The following is a 16,859-nucleotide window of genomic DNA, read 5'->3' on the forward strand; positions in this document are numbered from 1 at the left end:
AAACACTAAAGTTGGAATTAACCTTTAGAGACTGTGTGGATGTGTTCTTCATTCCACCACTCATTCTGAGTTGATTATATTACACCTTAGTAATTTATAATGTCTGCATGCCTTCACCTAAAAAGGGGAATGTGATGTGTAAGCCTCAGGCTGCTGTCTGAGCTCCAGCTACTACCCATTTGCATTGAGAACGTAAAGGAAAATTTAAATATCTCAGGACTCCCAAACCCGTCATGTCCAAGAGGTTAAGCATGGAGGTTGCGTCCAGCAACACCCTTTTCCAGATGAATAGCTGTTACTGGCATGCATTAGCCAGACCCCCACAGCAAGGCAAAAGGCCTTGGGCATCTCCCAAGGACTGCTCCCACAGATCATTCAGAAGGAAATTCTTTGCTGGCCTCCCATAAACAAGGGCATGCCAATTACACTTTAGGTCTGCAGCCTATGTCTAGCTCCTAAACAGAAGTCTGATTTCGTACCAGTAATGTCATTTATTTTCCCAGGTACAGAACAAAGACAAGATGAGATCAGTCATTCCTCTACATACCCAAAGATCTCAGCATAATTGATTCTTCCTTTACTCCCCATAATTGATTATTCCTTTACTCCCTTTTTTTCCCTTAATTATTCACCTTGTCCTGTGTAAAATATAGATTTCTCAGCACTGACTAAAGTCTCACAATAACATAACCATTCCTCTTCCTACCTACCCGCCCCTCTCCCTTCATGCCTTCCCCCTTTTCAAGATGGAGGGCAATGGCCTTGACTTCTGGGACTCAAGTGATTCTTCCACCTTAGCCTCCTAAGTAGCTGGGACCACAGGCACACACCACCACACCTGGCAATTTTTTTCATTTTTTGTAGAAATGGTGGCAGGGTGGGGATCAGGGGTGGGGGTGGGGATGGGGGAAAGGCAGGGCTGGATTTTGCTGTTACCCAGGCTGGTCTCAAACTCCTGGTCTCCAGTGATCTTCCTGTCTCAGCCTCCGAAAGTGCTACGATTACAGGCAAAAGCCACTGCTCCTAGCCTCCTTCCCCACTTTAAGGAAATGTGTAAATACTAAACCTCCTTATAGGAAATAAGAATAAATAAAAGGTTCCTCTTAAAAGCTTTCCTCGGCCAGGCGCGGTGGCTCACACCTGTAATCCCAACACTTTGGGAGGCTGAGGTGGGCACATCACCTGAGGTTGGGAGATTGAGATCAGCCTGACCAACATGGAGAAACCCCATCTCTACTAAAAATACAAAATTAACCGGGCATGGTGACGTATGCCTGTAATCCCAGCTACTGGGTAGGATGAAGCAGCAGAATCACTTAAGCCCAGGAGGGGGAGGTTGCAGCGAGCTGAGATCGCACCATTGCACTCCAGCCTGGGCAACAAGAAAAACTCTGTCTCAAAAAAACAAAAAAAAAAAGCTTTCCTCCTAGTTCATTACAAATAAATAACAGTTTCTTCAGAGTTTAATTTACTTTAAAGCTTTTGCTAATCATCTTAAAGTAGCTGTTAGCCATAATAAAGGAACAAGTGCATCCCGTGTTCTTAGTTCTTACACTTTAACCTAGATATTCGCCCTGACACGCCTCTACAAAGCCCAGGCAAGTCTTAGGTCAAAGCTTATTCCCCTTCCTTATTTAGAAATGTTATCACTTCTCTAAGCATTCCTCAAGTTACTTCCTCTTTTCCTTTGTTCTCCTCTGCCTTTACCTCTTTAGAAAATTTCCAAGTTTCAGTCAATCAGGTCAAGAATAGAATGTGAGGTCCTGTTCTGGCCAATGGAAACTGGACACAGCAGTAGGGCAATTGCATCAGGTTATGAAAGTTATAAATGTCCCTGTCTCCCTTGTTCAGGTGTGCTCTTGTAGCAAGACTGCCAGCGAGTTGCGCCCTTCCTGCAGGAAGTAAACTAGCCTTGATGAGTGATCCATTGTTTCAGTGTGGATTTTCCCCAACATGATAAACCCATTTCCAACATTCCTAAATACCTTTTCAGAAAAACAGCCACAAGTCTAGGTATGGTGGCTCACACCTGTAATCCCCGCACTTTGGGAGGCTGAAGCCAGTGGATTACTTGAGTCTAGGAGTTTAAAACCAGCCTGGGTATATGGCAAGACCCGTCTCTACAAAAAGTACACAAGAAAACTAGCCAGGCTTGGTCCCATGTGCCTGTAGTCCCAGCTACTCAGGAGGCTGAGGTGGGAGTATTGCTTGAGCCCAGGAGCTGGAGGCTACAGTGAGTTGAGATCCCACCACTGCACTCCAGCCTCAGCGAAAGAGCCAGATGCTGTCTAGAAATGAAAAACAGTCACAGATGTGTCTGTGGCTCAAGTTGTTCCCAGACACTCCCTAAAGCTGGCCTAATAAACCTCGATTCATTGAGCCCCTCAGTCACTCATTTCCGTTATCAATAATATTTTCTCAAAGCCACTGCATCTTTTTGTGGAGCATTATGTCATGAGCTTCTAGGGATACCAAAGGAAAATAAGTGAAAGAAGAAAAAGTAGAAATTTCCTTTTCCTCCTATTCAATTAGTGGAAAGAAGATGTTAAAAGATTTACCATGCTTTGCCCATAAAACTCAGGAAAGTGACATTTTATTAGGTGAAATACAAATGTATGAAAACTCTCCCTATCATCAAAATTTTAGAATGCTCCATTTCCCTGGGAAAGCATTTCCTCCCCAAGTCTCCTCACTTCCCATTATTTCTCCATGTTGATCAGACAGAGAAGTCTCAGTGGCCTCAACCTATAAACCAGCCTTCTTTCCTCTGCCGATCTGACCCAATTATGCACTCACTCTGTCTCTAAAATTACTCACATTGACCTGGGTGTGTTGTGACTGCTGTAGGAGTTATTAAGAAATTATTTTAGGCACAGAGAGAGGAAAAGGGGTCCTTGGAAAGTTTTTATCTCTTTTAAAGCGGCTCCAGAAACGTTTCTTGTCTAGCAGAAAGCCCTGGCTCTTAGACCTGGGCAATCTTTGATATGCAAATGAAGGCCATTAGAAATTGGGCCCACCCAACATGACGATTCCCACCATTATCCTCTTGCCCTTGCCCCTAGGTGTCCCTGGCAGCATGGCCGCCCCCACATATCCCCATGTGTGTAGAACATCTTGGGGTCCTGCATTTGTATATTAAAAAACTATGGTGGGAGGGCAAGTTTTTTTGCAGGCTACATGAATGACATGCCTTGTCAAACCAATGTTCTGAGCCCTATGCAAATCAGACACCACCTCCTTCAGCCTCCTTATAAAACTGGCTGATGTCCATTGCACTCAGGGTCTCCTCTCTTGGCTTTGGAGCCCCCTCCTCCTGTCTCTTTACAGGGAGCTTCTTCTTTCTTTCTTCTCCCTTCTTTCTTGCCTATTAAACTCTGCTCCTTGAAACCACTCCAGGTGTGTCCATGTCATTTTATCTAATCCACGTGAGATAAGAGCCCTGGTGTTCCTCCACTCACAGGAGCCATATCCATATCATGACTCCTTCACTGTCCTTTCGTGCCCTGGTTTTGTACTTTTCTTACGTCTGTATATCCAGTAAAGCATTATCACCAAAGATATTTACATTTCATTTTTCAGCTGAAAAATCTCGTTCACACACATTATCTCATGGAGACCCCAATGACTTTGGGGCATGTTACCCATTACACAAATGGAGAAACTAAGACATGAAGAAAAGAGCCCCATGTTCACTTATTTAACCACTGATGGCATGAAGATCTCCCCTCTTGTGGTACAGGATTCTTCCCATTATAGGAGTGCCCAATATACTGGGGCACGAATACCAAGCACCATTACAGATGGCGCCAGGGGAGAGCTCTGAGCCTACTTTTCCTCCTGACTTTCATGGTCATCTCTCTCTTCTCCCCGCACCTGAAACTTCTCTCTGTTTTGTGAACAGAACAGAAGTTGTTATTCAACTTCTTTCTCTACAATTACAGGCTCTTGGATCACATTCTTTCTAACTTTTAGCCTACTGATGCTCTACACTGTTCACCACGACACTCATGTGTCACTTTGGGCCATTTTTATTTTGTTCTTTTTTGAGACAGGGTCTCACTCTGTCATCCAGGCTGGTGTGCAATGGCACAATCTCCACTTCCTGGGTTTAAGTGACTCAGCTTTCCAAGTAGCTGGGACCACAGCTGCATGCCACCACAGCCAGCTAATTTTAATATTTTTTGTACAGATGGGGTTTCACCATGTTGTCTAAGCTGGTCTCAAATTCCTGACCTCAGGTAATCCACCCACCTCGGCCTCCCAGAGCACTGGGATTACAGGCGTGAGCCACTGTGCCCGGCCAGTTCTTTTGTTTAATGTTTAGTGTGTGTGTTTTGTTGTCACTGTAAATTAGTAAGATATTTGTAGTAACTATTATCTTCTAATATTTTTATTCTTCACAGTGCCTAATACAGAAAACATTTTACACAAATATTTGAATCGGGATGAATGTCTCAGGGGACTGAACAGAAATTCTAGACTTAAGACATCTTTCTCACAGTCAGATAACTCAAACATTTTGTACATGTGATGATATTGACAAGCTTAAAATCACATGGAGATCAGAGCCCTGCTAGCCTCTGGGACCACAAAGCACCAAAATAAAATTGCAAATAAATGCAAGCCAATTGAGAATAATCCTCTTTCCAAAAGGGAGCTGTTGCCACCTGCTTGTCACCTCCCAAAACATGCCCCAACCACTTTTTGCTCTTTCATTAACCTCTGCTTTCTTTTGTTTTACATGACGGCTGATCATTTTTTGTTGAAAACTTGTTAGATTTGTCAGTTCTTCACAGTATTTGCTAATTCTGAATATCTGAGTTTTCCTATGGTCAGTTATCATAAAGAAAGAAATCTCTTCACTTATCCATTCAAAAATTTTGGCTACTGTACCCCTAAACGGTAAGTTATTATATCTAAAATATATAATGTGTTAGGAATATGATTTTAATAAATTAAGATACACTTTTATTTTTTTGTAAATATGCACTTTTTTTTTTTTTTGAGATGGGGGCCTCACTCTGTCACTCAGATTGGAGTGTAGTGGTGCAATCTTATCTCACTGCAACCTCCACCTCCCAGGTTCAAGCAATCTTCCCACTTCTGCCTCCCAATCAGCTGAAACCACAGGCACACACCACCACACCTGACTAATTTTTTGTATACTTTTTGGTAGAGACAGGGTTTCACCATGTTACACCCAGGCTGTTCTCAAACTACTGAGCTCATGTCCTCTGCCCACCTCAGCGTCCCAAAGTGCTGGGATTACAGGTGTGAGCCACTGCACCTGGCCTCACATGTATATTTTTAAAAATCAAAAACATTAAAGATTTTACACCAAAATGTTAACTATAATTATTTCAAAGTCATAGGATCATGAAAAGTATTTATCTGCTTCTTGCTTATCTGTATCATTGGCAATAAAATGCATTCTATGTGTACTAAGGAAAAATAATTTTTAAAAAAATTAAGCTATAAATAGCAAGAAAGTTGGTAACATATTTTATAAGAGGTTGAATTCAAAGTGTTTGCCTAAAGAGATGATTTCTTCCCTCCTTTCTTTCTAGTTTAGCATATACTAATCTTTTCTTTTATTCAGGAACTTTTTCTGGTCTTATAATTAGACAGAACGGGTAGACTCTCTGTATTAGTCCATTCTCATGCTGCTATGAAGAAATACCTGAAACTCAGTAATTTATAAAGGAAAGAGGTTTAATTGACTCACAGTTCTGCATGACCATGGTGGCCTCAAGAGACTTCTAATCGTGGTGGAAGGGGAAGCAAACATGTCCTTCTTCACATAGCAGCATGAGAGAGAAGTGCAGAGCAAAGGAGGGGAAAGCCCCTTATAAAACCATCAGATCTCGTGAGAACTCACTCACAATCATGAGAACAGCATGGGAAAACACCCCCATAATCTAATTATCTCCCACAAGTTCCCTCCCTCAACACGTGGGGATTATAATTCAGATTACAATTCAAGATCAGATTTGGTTGGGGACACAGAGCCAGACTGTATCCCTATCCAAGTACACCCTCTCAAAAGTCTACCTTTCTATGTTTTAATCTCTGTTTCCTTTCCCTTTTCGATCTAAATTCGTAGAAATGAATGCTCCATCAACCTCAACTCCAACTCTTCTCAGCTTTGATCTGGAAGTGTCTTTGGGAATGAGATTTTCCTCAAGACTCAGGAAAATCTGTGCTAAGCACTCCTAAAATTATTATCCACCCCAACAAGCTTCCTCTGGCCTCACTGGAGTTGGATTACACACATTCTCAGCTCCAGGAATGAAGAGAAAGGTAGATGAGCACACACACATATATATATTCACACACACACACACACACAAGTATTCCTTATAGGAATATAAGGAAATAGGTTTGAAGCCAGGTTTGAAGTTCTCTGAACCTGTGTTTTCTCATCAGAAAAAGGGAACTAGTTAATAATAACAGCACCTCCTAGAGCTATTTGATTTAAAAATTAGATAATGAATATAAAGCCTTTATACCATCCCTTGCAGACAGCAAGAGGACAGTACATGTTACCGCCTGTTGTCACACAGCCACTAGCGCTGGGGAAGCCCTGCATGGCCTGTTGGAGGCGCTGTAATTGTCAGGTTGGTGCAAAAGTAGTTGCAGGTTTTGCCACTAAAAACTACTTATGCACCAAGGATAGAAACAAGGGGTCCTGTGGGACTCTATTTTCTGCCTTGCTGTAAGGCTCACCTCAATGGCTCCTATGGCCTAGAAAGTCCCAGGCACTGTCTAGAATGTTTCATGGGCCAGGAGCATCCATCCATTGACAAAAGGCCACCTCCACGATGATAAGAAACATGAGCTTATTGAAAGTAGGGGTGGGTTTGGTACTCAATGCCCAAAGTCCATTCAGATTGATAGGGGGATTGCTTGCTAACTTGCTCCCAATGCACAGAACATAAGGAGCATGCAATGTACAGTAGAAGCTACTACACCCCATGTCTAGGACCCTGTCACTACAGCTAATGCCAGCTTGAAAGCAAAGTCACTTCAAGGGAGTCAGGAGTTGCTGAGTCTTCATTGCTCAGCCCACTTACTGTGTTTTGGTGACTTGGTGTCTCTCTCCCCGTGCTGGCTTCTCAGCTCAGAATATCTGGGACTCCAGTGTTCCTCTCAAGGCAACCAATTTGTACATAACTTTGGAATGTTTGTGAGTGTTCACAAAATAGAACTAAATAGTGCTCAAGTGCCTGGCTCAGACCTTGCTCAACAGTCCCTCCCTCAAGTCCCCATTACCTACGCAAAAGCTGCTCTAGCTGATTAATCAAGTTGAAACTTCAAGTGCAGGAAACGCTGGTAGCTGTGTTCCAGAGTAAAAATCCAGCTCTAGCTGGAAACTGTGACGGTATTTGACCAAGAGAGTTCAAGTTCAGACGCTTCTCTTTGATAGACTGGCTATAACTGAGTCTAACCAAGAGACGATAGTAATTCACATGATTCCAGGGGAATTTCCAAAAGTGATCTTGTCCATTTAACTGTTATGAAATACCTGGCACATTACGTGGAAAACATTAGATACTCAATAAGTATTTGGTGAATGTTGAATATTCATAAGTGGGTCCTGATCATATTATATGGTTAGCATTCACAATCACTAGTAAGAACGACTCTTTGACTGTTGTTTGTCAGGATGGAAAAGAGTTGGGATTTGTGGCTTAACAAGGAACCAGAAAATAAAGCCTTTAATATCATTTGCTTCAGGCTTTTAATTGGTGGAAAGAACAAAGTTGTTACAGATGACTTGTACTCCCAGTGAATAAATGCAATGTTCCTGCTGCAACCATTTAATGTTGCTACAATAGCGGAATCTTCAAGTATGTTCAAGAAACTGATGAGATTATGTATATTCTCATCAGTCCATAAAACTATTACAGATTTACCCAATAGTGTGCTATCGTCTGAGCTATCCAAACAGAATAATCATAAACAAGTAGCCTAAAACGTATGGTTTTCATTTTATAGCCGTTTGCTTACTTTTTCAAATAATTAAAGGTTTTCTCCTTAAAACACAACTTTGTATAAGTGCAGCTCATCTTTGGATAAGCTGTGACATTTTACACAGAATTATATTCTATAGGAGTGAAGAATATTAAATTAAGGCTCCTGGGAAGTGTTCTGAGTTGGTTTCATCTTTTTTCCTTTCTCAGAGGTTTGTATTTTTCTATTTTATCTTTTCTTTCTTTCTTTCTCTCTCTCTCTCTCTTTTCTTTCTTTCTCTCTCTCTCCTTTCTTTCCTTCTTTCTTTCTTTCTTTCTTTCTTTCTTTCTTTCTTTCTTTCTTTCTTTCTTTCTTTCAGACAGAGTCACTCTCTGTCACCCTGGCAGGAATACTGTGGTGTGATCATCCATTACTGCAACCTCAGTCTCCCAGACTCAACCTCCCAAGTAGCTGAGACTACAGGCACTCTCTACTATACTCAGCTATTTTTTTTGTTGTTTTTTTTTTTAAGTATAGATGAGGTCTTGCTATATGTTGCTTGGGCTGATCTCAAACTTCTGAGCTCAAGTGATCTTCCCACCTCAGCCTGCAAAAGTGCTGGGTCAAATTCCTGACCTCAAGTGATCCCCATACCTCCACCTCTTAAAGTGCTGGGATTACAGGCATCAGCCACTGTGCCTGAACTATTTTCCTGTTTTAGACTAAGGTTCGGTCTCTATTAGTATGTGTACATTTGCCTATAAGTAGTTCAATGTTCTATTCCTCTCTGTCATTAGAGATCAGTGCATAAAACTACTAAGAATGCAGTTTCCTTCGCAATATTCAGGAAAAAAAGAACTACCCTGTCCAAATTTGAAAAAAGTCTATCCAGTCACAGATTTCTATTGCATATTTAGAAAAAGATGATACAAAATTAACAAGTCTAAAGAAAATTAAATATGGATCAATTAAGAGAAGGAGAGAAAAGATATTTTTAGTTTTGCCCAGATTAAGTGAATTAGCTTTCTATAATGATGTTTACCTCTTAAAAGAATGTTGTCCTGCTAGGGATAATCATGTCATAGGAATTAGAGTAATTCAAATTCTGCTCAAAAGGGGACTTAAGAGATTCTTATGTTGTAAAGAAACTCAAGAATATGCTTGAAATCCTGGCTATTTATGCTGTCATTAAAGTACTTATGCAGGTACCAGACTAAATTAATGGATCAAAGTGATCAACGATTATAGATGAACCATTAAAATGATCTAACATCCATTTATTGAGAAGTTTTCACCTGCTGTACACCTAGATTGCAGCCTTAGATTCCATTTGGATCAAAGTTCCATCACATTGCATCATTTTCCGATTCGGAATATTTGAACTTCTCTTTCAATATTAACTGAGGTAAGTAATTATCCCCCCGCCCAAATAGACACTAATGTTCCATATCTAGCAAGTAACCAAATTGTCATAATAATTTGGAATCACTATCTAGACTTCATTATGAAAGGAAGCCCTTTTGTAGATTTCACAATAGCCTGATTTTCATTTTGCAAATGTCTCATTGTGTAGTGTTTTTATTCACTCCCATTCAATGATAAAGTGACTCTACTGTTTGAGGCCCAATGCCACAAGTTAACTGCATAGAAATGAGTCATGTTCAATTTGGTCCTTGCCAGCAATATAGATGAGTTTATTACTAGCACTTAAAATTACTTTCATTCCTTACCTTCTGTATTAGTTTCTTAGAAGGGCTCCGTTGGTTTATAATACTTTCGTTTTCTTCTAACTATATATGCTTACTTTCCTTTGGCCCATACATCAAAGCAATTGGTTAGTTTTTTGTTTTTTTCACTCTGTTGCCCAGGCTCTGCAGCAGTGGCTCAATTATGGCTCACTGCAACTTCAAATTCCTATGCTCAAGAGACCCTTCTGCCTCAGTCTCCTGAGTAGCTGGGACTATAGGCACCCATCACCACACCTGGCCACATTTTTTATTTTTGTAGAGATGGGATCTTACTATATTGCCCAGCCTGGTCTTTGACTCCTGGCCTCAAGCGATCCTCCCACCTCGGCTTCCTGAAGTGCTAGGATTACAGGCATCAGCCACCACACCTGGTCTGATTCAGTATTTTTATCCCAACTTTTATAGATGAGAAAATTCAAGCGTGGAGAATTTAAATGCTTGCTTGTAGCACAAAACTATGATATACCACAGGCAGGACGCTCAAGTCTCCTAATCTTTCGATCTGTGGCATGCCCACTAAAAAGCTGAGCATAAGAGAAAGCCCCATCAATATGGGTCCAATCATACTCAAAATGCAAATTGGATATTTTTTAATTAGATTGGTTATTGTTGTGAAAGAGTAGCATGAGGGATCCTTGTGGTGACAGAACAGTCACATATCTCGACTGTGGTTGTGAATTACTCAGGGATGGTTCTGAGGTCCCCCTAGACCCCTTTTGTTCCCTGCTGGCTAGAAGCCTTTCCTACATGCTATCACCTGACTGCCTAAGAAGACAACCATGGATGTGCAATCATGTCAAGGCACAGGCAGTTCCCTGAAAAAGAGAACAATTCCTTTCCACTGCTCCTCACTAAGGAAGTAGAAAAGAATTTCACTTGGGCAATTTCAAAGTAGAGCAAATGTGCTCGCTCAGACTCACCCTTCATCTCCCAATTCTTGGTCTCAAATCACTATTTCTATAACAAAAACTTTAACATACATGAAAACAATGTAATGTATAGAATGACAGTTAGATCACAGGCTCAGAGACACAAAGCTCTGGGTTCGAATCCTTCTCTCCTGATGATTGTGGTGGTTTGAGGCAGGGTACTTGACCTGTCTAAGCTTCAGTTTCATGGAGATAACAATAGCACTATTTCCCAGAACTATTTTAAGAAGTGGCTGAAATAGCATAAAAAGGAACGAGATGATGTCCTTTGAAGGGACATGGATAGAGCTGGAAGCTGGTATCCTCAGCAAACTAATGCAGGAACAGGAAAACCAAATACCGCATGTTCTCCCTTACAAGTGGGAGCTGAACAATGAAAACACATGGACACAGGGAGGGGAACATCACACGCTGAAGCCTGTGGGGGTTGGGGGTAGAGAGAGAGCATCGGGAAGAATAGCTAATGGATGCTGGGCTGAATTCTTAGGTGATAGGTTGATCTATGCAGCAAACCCCATGGCGCACATTTACCTATGTAACAAACCTGCACATCCTGCACATGTACCCTGGAACTTAAAATAAAAGTTGAAGAAAAAAAAAGAAATCGTGAACGTAAATGTAACTAAATGTAAATGTAAAGCAAAAGGTAAAAATAAAAGTGCAGATCACAGTGCTGGAACCTAGCAAGTGCTCAGTAATGTCACTGGTTTTTATTCAGCACTCCACATATGAAATATTCAGAAGATGCTATAGACTCTGTTGGGAATCCTATCATGCTGCTATTTCTATTTCAATGCCTATTGCACGCTGGGTTTTTGTTTGTTTGTTTGATTAATTCTTTCATTTCTAACTTGAACTAGTTTTCCTTGATGATCTAGTCATTTTTTATTCAGACTTCCTTTGAAGGACTTAATCCATGTCCTAGTAATTTTGGGGTGAGTGTAAGCTGGCTCACTTTTCACTTTTCAGCTGCTTCTATTTCAATCCCTGTGTCAGTCTGGGAGGCCTATCTTTGCTCACATTTGTTCAGCCCTCTGCCTCTTTGGCTGCCAACTATCTCTCCTTTCTAAGACAACGATTGATTCTGAGACAAAGACAGAAGAGCCTTTTCAATACCTATAAGCCAAAATATTTTATTTTGGTTAAGTCTCTGATAAGGGACTCCATGGTGACCTGCTGGCACTGTCAGAGGGCAGGGCCAAGATTCTAACAACAGGAATAATAATTATTGACTCTAGAAAATAATCTGTGACTCTACAAAAATGTTTTCATGACCTCTCCCCATACATACCAAGATGATAGAGATACAGCAACATTCCCTAAAAAAAAAGAATTACTCTCATACTGGGAGATCTAAATTTAGCTTAGAAGGAATAACTGATGAATTGACTATTGAATTTGCTAGGAAGTCATCAAACTCAGGTTTAGACACAGTTTTAAACCAGCCAGAGAAAATAACCCATTTTCATGTCATTCTAGGAATTAATCAGACCAGCAAGACCCAGTGGGACCATGTTTCCTTTTTCTTACTTCAGAGTTGACACACGATTCTGCCCCAGTCTTACTCTTTAAGGGGATTCCCCTATAAAGACTAAATAATATTTCTTTTTCTTTTCTTTTCTTTTCTTTTTGAGATGGGATCTTGCTCTGTCACCTAGGCTGGAGTGCAGTGGCTCGATCTCAACTCACTGCAACCACCAACTCCTGGATTAAAGTGATTCTCCTGCCTCAGCTTCCTGAGTGCTGGGATTACAGGCATGTGCCACCACACCTGGCTAATTTTCATATTTTTAGTAGAGACAGAGTTTCACCATGTTGGTCAGGCTGGTCTCGAACTCCTGACCTTAGGTGATCCACCGCCTCAGCCTCCCAAAGTGTTAGGATTACAGGCGTGAGCCACCACACAGAGTCAATAACGTAAATTTTAAGTGTCATTTCTTAGGCAGCAATGAACCACAGACTTTAGCACACTATGACTAAAACAGTGCTTTTATTGTCCTGTTGGTAGAAGATTTAAGGAGGGTTAAATTTTTGTTCATTTTTCTTTTTCTTTCTTTCTTTTTTTTTTTGAGATGGAGTCTCACTCAACATTGCCCAGGCTGGAGTACAGTGGCGTGATCTCAGCTCACTGCAACCTCTGCCTCCCAGATTCAAATGATTCTCATGCCCCAGCCTCTGGCGTAGCTGGGATTACAGGCGCCTGCCACCACACCCAGCTATTTTTTGTTTTATTAATAGAGACAGGGTTTTGCCATGTTGGTCGGCTGGTTCTGAACTCCTAACCTCAGGTGATCTGCCTGCCTCAGCCTCCCAAAGTTCTGGGATTACAGGTGTGAGCCACCACACCCAGCCTATTTATTTTCTTTCAACATTTGTTTTCTTTCAGTTCAGGTATGTTTCACTAATGAAAAATCTGGGGAAAAAATATAGAGTACAAAGTACAAAGAAAAACCCTGAGCAATAAACCTACTATTCATATATTAACATTTTAACACATTTTACCTTGCTTCTCTGCAGTATTTTTACATAGTTGAAAAAGTTATCTTCCTGCCTTTTTGACTTAGCATTACATCATGAGAATATTTCTATAAATATTATTTCATTGATGAAATTTCCTTATATACTACCATGAGTTTAACCATTCTGATAACTAGGCTTCTAATTTTATTTTAAATTAATGATTCTTTTAAAAACTCACTTTCATTTTACAAAATTTAGAAAATACCACAAAGCATAAAGAAGAAATGATGAAAGTGATTAAATGTTTCAGCGTGGCCGTGGCAACTTGAAAACTGATATTGATAAGTGCCATTTAATGCAATCTTTTTCTTTTACCCTTGCCCCACCCGTGCCTAGCTGGCGACCACCCTCCTCACCTGGCCAGCTACCGCCTCAGTCTGCAATCATATTTTTAACCCTCACAGAACCACCCAAAAAGTCAGTATCTTATAGTCACCATTTTATAGGTTGAGAGACATAGAGTTTGAACAGATATGTCTGACCCCAAACTGTTTTCTCTTGGCCAAATTATATTGACCTTCCCATGATTACCTCCACCATCACCTCTACCACCCTCACCTCCAACCACCATCTCCACCATCTGTACCATTACCTCCTCAACCACCTCCACCATGTCTGCCATCACTTCTGCCGTCTCCACCACCACCTCCACCATCTCTATCATCACTTTCACCATCACTTCTGCCACTCCATCCCCCATTTCTACCATCTCCATTACCATCTCCACCACCACCTCCACAACCACCTCTACCATCTCCACCATCATTTCCACCATCACCTCCCCTACCACAACCACTTCCAACACCACCCCCTTCACCTCCACCTCCACCACCATGTATTGCCACCCCTTTCACTTTCCCGACCTAGAAATTCTTTCTGATCTCAGTTCTACACACCCTTTCTTTATTCCACACCTTCATATTCTTCTTTCTTGCTTCACTCTAACCTTTTCTAACCTTCACTTTTTTTTTTTTTTTGAGACAGAGTCTCACTCTGTCACCAAGGCTGGAGGGCAAGGGTGCAATCTCAGCTCACTGCAACCTCCACCTCACAGGTTCAAGTGATTCTCTTGCCTCAGCCTCCGGGGTATCTGGGATTACAGGCATGTACCACCACACCTGGATAATTTTTGTATTTTTAGTAGAGAAGGGGTTTCACCATGTTGGTCAGTCTGGCCTCGAACCCCTGATTTTGTGATCTGCCCATCTTGACCTTCCAAAGTGCTGTAATTACAGATGTGAGCCACAATGCCCAGACCTTATCTTCACTTTTTTAAGTGCCTGAGCAACAGAGATAAAGCAATGGCTTTCCTACCACAGTCATTTTATGAATTATCGCAGTTATTAATTCATTCAACAAATAGTCTCAAGAGCAGGCACTGTTCTGAGCACTTGGGAGCACAAGTAACCTCTCCATTCACAGGATTCTCTTGAGGACTAAAAAGCTTGTTTTTTAGGATTTTTCTTCACACACACACACACACACACACACCATTTGCCACATTAGACCTACTTGCAAATTGTCAACCTGGACTTCAATGTTGAGCTCCCACTGCAGAGCCTCCAAGCTCGATGGAAAGCAGAAGCGAGCTGTTCAAAAGGACACACGAGTCAAAAGGAAAGTCTCAGGCAATAGTCATGAAGTAATTTCTTATCTCTTATTGCCACAGCAAACTACCGCAGGAAAGAACTTCCTATTTCCATACTCTGATGATGTATATTTGCTTAACACTATTTGCCTGAAATAGTTCATGCATGGGCCCACTCCAGAAAAGACACTTGATTTATAAAGAGAGGAATGGAAGGAAATTAAAAGGTAAATTAAAGAACGAGTTCATCGACACATACACAAACTTACAAACTTACCTTTTCCTCCTTGCTTTCATGATGTGAGCAGAAAAAAATGTGTGTTCTTTCTGTTTCTATTTTCTTTTTCATTTTTGTTTGTTTGTTTGTTTTTTTGAGACAGAGTCTTGCTCTGACACTCAGGCTGGAGTACAGTGACGTGACCTCAGCTCACTACAACCTCTGCTTCCCAGGTTCAAGCAATTCTTCTGCCTCAGCCTCCCGAGTAGCTGGGATACAGGCACATGCTGTCATGCCCAGCTAATTTTTGTAATTTTAGTAAAGACAAGGTTTCACCATGTTGGCCCGGCTGGTCTCGAACTCCTGACCTCAGGTGATCTACCCACCTCAGCCTCCCAGAGTGCTGGGATTACAGGCTGAGCCACAGTGCCTAGCCTTCTGTTTCTATTTTCTTTTTCTTTTTTCTTCCCCCATGGAGATGAGGTCTTATTATTGCCCCCAGGCTTGTCTCAAACTCCTGATCTCAAGTAATCGTCTCATCTTGATCACCCAAAGTACTTGGATTACAGGCCTGAGCCACCATGCTCGGCCCTCTGTTTCTATTTTCTACATAAAATAAATAACTGGATAGAAATTAGACTTTATGTACTCCTACTACACAATGTCAAGGACAGCACTAGGAACACAGGCCACTCAAGACTAACAATGTCACTTCTGTAGTCAAAGATGCTTCAGTGGGTTGTAATTCTGACTCCTATAATTAAATTCTTTCACGTATACCCCAGCAAAGAAAAATCAAGTGCCCCAGACACCCTTACTAAAAGCCTCTGAACCAACAATACCTCGCTTTCATTTTCATACCAGAGATATTTGTTGAGCCTGAGACCTTCATCAAAGTGTAAAATCCTCTCCAGCTGCCTCCATGTAAAGGAAACTTCCCCACAAAGAACACACTTTCTCGAAAGAGGGCAGCCACAGAGCGCTTCTCCAAATACATGTTGAATTTTGCTTTTCTAAATCAAACCCGTGGTCTGAAGTCCAAACACCTATTAGGACAACACCCATTTAAGAAAAAGAAAAGCAGAGAGAGTACACACCTCTCTCCTCCTCCAAAGCTTTCACAGAATTAGAGAATCTTTAGCACCTGGTTTCCCAGATTACAGAGGGTTGAGCGAATATCATATCCCCAAAGCCACACTTCCTACCTCACTACTCTAAGGAGAGTGCTAGGGTATCCATTGCTTTGCCATCTTGATATGTCAAGCAATTACCTCTCACACATCAGCCAAAAAGTCATTTTACTTACATGCAATATGAAGAGAGTAAATCCAAGGCTGGTCTCTCTATTCCTGGAATCCAAAGACTCATAGTACTCTGAGGCCAAGCTTGAGGATTCTACTCAAAGCAGCCTCAACTCTGGAGGTGCCGTCAACCCAGAACTAACATTCGAAGCTGATCAGAGAGTAAAGCTCTTTTGAAAGAAGAGGAAGTGTCATCTCCACTTCCTCAATCCTATTGTTCTTCCTTCTCATTGTTATCAAGCCCTTCCTTGATGCCCATATCCAGGACACAGTACATGCAAGGCAAGCACATCCCATCTGCCTGACTTCATTGATCACTAAGCACTACCTGGTGTATTCATTTGCAGAGCACATGTGTGAAACAGTACAAGGCTCTGCTCTTACATCCTTGGAGGCAAGGATGTTCATTTACAGTGGAGGGTGAGATGATTTGCAGAGTCATTCTCGGCATGTTTGAGTAAGATGCAACTTGAACCTCTTTAGGTTCAGTCTTCCTTCAAATTTCCCTCTTTGCTCCTTTCCAAATTGCTCCTAATGCTCTAATAAACAGAGGGTACAGATACATTTGTAAAAATTATTTTAAGATAAAAGTAAGTCTAAGCC

The 16,859-nt window shown here is 41.3% G+C and overlaps 1 protein-coding gene across 2 annotated transcripts in view; it reads right to left on the reverse strand.

Annotated features, from left to right (window-relative positions):
- Positions 1-16,403, reverse strand: part of IPCEF1 (interaction protein for cytohesin exchange factors 1) — a 194,978-nt gene extending 178,575 nt beyond the window's left edge. The window contains exons 1-2 of one of the 2 annotated variants that reach the window (XM_035296999.3): positions 16,262-16,403; positions 14,663-14,739 (exon numbers count right to left, since the gene is read on the reverse strand). The gene's annotated coding sequence lies outside the window, so the exon portion shown is untranslated. The remainder of the gene's footprint in view (positions 1-14,662; positions 14,740-16,261) is intronic. The other variant, XM_078370328.1, reaches the window with a different exon arrangement.
- Positions 16,404-16,859: the final 456 nt, after the last annotated feature.

Source organism: Callithrix jacchus, chromosome 4 (genome assembly GCF_049354715.1).
Source record: "Callithrix jacchus isolate 240 chromosome 4, calJac240_pri, whole genome shotgun sequence".
NCBI lineage: Eukaryota > Metazoa > Chordata > Mammalia > Primates > Cebidae > Callithrix > Callithrix jacchus.